General features: G+C 42.3%; 1 pseudogene; it reads right to left on the reverse strand.

The window, feature by feature from the left end:
* Positions 1-928: 928 nt before the first annotated feature.
* Positions 929-1,139, reverse strand: LOC115832453 (annotated as a pseudogene).
* Positions 1,140-3,613: the final 2,474 nt, after the last annotated feature.

Raw genomic sequence — 3,613 nt, forward strand, 5'->3', positions numbered from 1 at the left:
GAATCTTTTTATAAAATTACATTTTAAAAAATGCGGCGGGGCATGGTGGCTCACGCCTATAATCCCAGCACTTTGGGAGGCTGAGGCAGGCGGATCACAAGGTCAAGAGATGAAGACTATCCTGGCCAACATGGTGAAACACTGTCTCTACTAAAAATACAAAAATTAGCTGGGTGTGGTGGTGTGCACCTGTAGTCACAGCTACTCAGGAGGCTGAGGCAGGAGAATCACTTGAACCTGGGAGGCGGAGGTTGCAGTGAGCCAAGATCCCACCACTGCACTCCAGCCTGGCGACAGAGTGAGAATCCGTCTCAAAAAAATAATAATAATGTAAAATGTCTTGATAATTACCAGTTGTCTCAAAGGCTAAAGTAAGAAAAATGCAGTAAATAGAAGTACTCGTTGATTAACATTATTTTGAGAAGGCCAGAAATAATTCTAAGAAGTAATAATAATAAAAGACGTAATTAATACATGATATCTCTTTTAAGCCAAAGCACATTTTTCACCTCAGACAGGACAGTTCTTTTACATTCTTGATTTCCTTTGTCCAAAACGGGACGCCATTTTAAATAGAGTTCATTTGAATAGAGTTCATAATATAAAGTCATTTTTCTCCACATTTCAGTGTTTTTCATTTCAGTACGTAAACTGCTAAACAGCAAACGACTAAGTCAGTTATAAAGAATTTGTACCATAATAAATGCTAATTTACAATAACTGTCAATAGAAACTTATAAACACCTACACCCAAGCCTAAAAGTTACTACAGTATTGAGGTCGGAACTAACATGATTCTTCCATTTGGTCAAATTTCATTTACTAAATAATACTGTCAAGAAATCCAAAGAGGAAACCTTAGTAGGTCCTTCCAAAGCTGCGTAATTTTCCAGATTATTTCCTCTGGTCGCAGAGCCTGTTCAGTCCTTCAATCCTTTTGTAGTCGTTTAGCTTTTGCAATGTTTTATAGGCATTTTTGTTTCTTCTTTTGCTCCTTCCCCCTGGCCTCAATCATCTTGGCCAATTTCCAGCACAGTACAACACTTGCTAGGAACAGTGGAGTAAGGGCCAAAATAACAGTTGTAAGGAAGTCATATGGGTCCTTTGCAGCCCATTCCACAGGCCTTTATATCAAACATCTTCATAGCAGTCTTATGAAAACTGGGGGCTGGGCGCAGTGGCTCATGCCTGTAATCCCAGTACTTTGGGAGGCCAAGGCAGGCAGGTCATCTGAGGTCAGGAGTTCAAGACCAGCCTGGCCACATGGTGAAACACCATCTCTACTAAAAATACAAAAATTAGCTGAGCATGGTGGTGCATGCCTGTAATCCCAGCTACTAGGGAGGCTGAGGCAGGAGAATCACTTGAACCTGGGAGGTGGAGGTTACAGCGAGCAGAGATTGTGGCACTGCACTCCGGCCTGGGCAACAGAGCAAGACTCCCTCGAAAAAAAAAAAAGAAGAAGAAAAGAAGGAAGGGAGGGAGTGAAGAAGGGAAGGGAAGGGGAGGGGAGGGAGAAAGAAAGAAAAAAAGAGAAAGAAGAAAGAAAGAAGAGAGAGAAAGAAAGGAAAGAAAAAAGGAAAGGAAAAGAAAAAAAAGGAGAAGAGAAGAGAAGAGAATGACCCCGGGGCTTATGCTTGAGTAGTGATCTCTAACTTTGTCCTGTTATTATTAGTGACCCAATCACAATTTCAGATGACCCTTGGCAGTCTGTCTTTTTTAGTTCTACCATAGACATCTGAGAGATGGTTTAAATTCCTATCAGGCCGCAGAACCACAGGGGCCACGTTCACCCCTGCCCCTCGGCCTTGGCAAGCGCAGGGCCCTTATTGCACAGAAAGGAGGGTCCCTGGGGATACTGGGTCAGCCCCATCACACCTTGCATGGCCACCATTTCTGCTGGGTGCCGGGAGAAAACCACGGCAGCCACAGCCACCAGCATCCCCTTTATCACCCCCAACACACTCCTTTTAAATAACTTGCTTCTAATTAATAGAATACAGCAATGTTGAGAGGATGTTACTTCTGTGATTAGGTTACAAAGAAAATGGTGACTTCTGTCTTGCTAGCAGATGCTCTCCCTTGGGGGGTTTGACGAAGCAAGTTGTCATGTTAAAGAAGCCTGTATGACAAGGAACTGAGGATTGCCTATTGCCAACAGTCAGCATGTAACTGAGGCCCTCAGTCCAAAAACCCTCAAAGGGTTTGTTGATTTCTGACAACAGTCATGTGAACTTAGAGCTGATCCCTCCCCAGTTAAGCCTTCAAATGAGATGCCAACTCTGACTAACACCTTGATTTCAGTCTTGAGAGACTCTGAAGCATAGGACCCTGCTGAGCCATACCTGGATTCCTGACCCATGGAAAGGATAATGTGCATTGTTTTATACTACTAAGTTTTTAGTTAATTCATTATACAGCAATAGATGATAATAATACAAGGGGAGATACAAATGTAAAGAGAAGTAAAAACCCTGTAGTTCTGAATTAGAAAAAAAAACAGGCATACACAGATATATATCTCCTAGGTCTTTCTATTGAAAAGGCTTGGAAACAATAACCAGCCAAGCAATGAGCCTTTGCTAGCATCCAATTTGTCATCTTGAAATTCCATATCCCCAAAAAGAAATCAGGATTCCTGGGAGAAATGGCTGAATCCAAATCAGAGGCAAGAAATGTATGGCATGAACCTGAAACATCTTGTCATATCATAAAGCAAGGGTCTTGAGTCAGAAGTACTCAGGTGCCAAGTTGAAAACCTTCCCACTTGAAGATGGGAAAATTTGAGCACCAGTAAAGATAATGACAGCAATGAGTTGAAACACTTCAAGTATGTTTATATCCATGAGTTTGTAATTATTCTTAAAAAAAAAAAAAAAGAAAATGGTCACCATTGGAGAATGCTAGGGAGCCATGTATTTTGAAAACAGGTAAATAAAGGGAAACAAGTATTTATCCTGCCTTTTCCATAGGAACTGTACCACTTGGTAACCACATAGATGATAAGGAAAAGTTTTTTGTAATGTATTAAAAGTTTATTACAGAAACATTACGTATACAGCAGGGTGCCTCTGCTGCCTACAAGCTGTGTGACCTTGGGTGAGTGACTTAACCTCCTTGTGCCTCAGTTTCCACCTCTTTAAAATGGAGTTGACTACACATTTAGATCACGTATGGGGATTAAATGAATTAATACATGTCAAGCAACTAGAACAGTGCCAGGCATATGGTGTTTCAGAAGTGTCTATTATCATTACTATATTTATTCCTAAAATGCTGGCATTTATCCAACCATAGTTCTTGGCACCCCTTGCACTGTGCACCCCCAGTCACTCCTGGGCTGGAGCCCAGTGCGCATCCCCAACCTGCATCACCCCACTCACCCTGGGACTCACCCTGAGCTGAGCCGATCTTTAACAGAGACTCTTCCAAAGCCTTTGGGGACCTTGACACCTGGGCAAGCCCTGCACCACTGACCCACCTTCTGCGCCTCCTTAGGTGGCTTGGAGAATATTTCATATCATTAACTTCCTCACTTTGGGCCCATCTAGAGCAAAGAGGCAAGTAGGAGACTCTTTTCCTTACTCCTCAAACATCCTGGGACCTTCTGTTT

The sequence above is a fragment of the Nomascus leucogenys genome, chromosome 22a (assembly GCF_006542625.1).
Source record: "Nomascus leucogenys isolate Asia chromosome 22a, Asia_NLE_v1, whole genome shotgun sequence".
Classification (NCBI taxonomy): Eukaryota; Metazoa; Chordata; class Mammalia; order Primates; family Hylobatidae; genus Nomascus; species Nomascus leucogenys.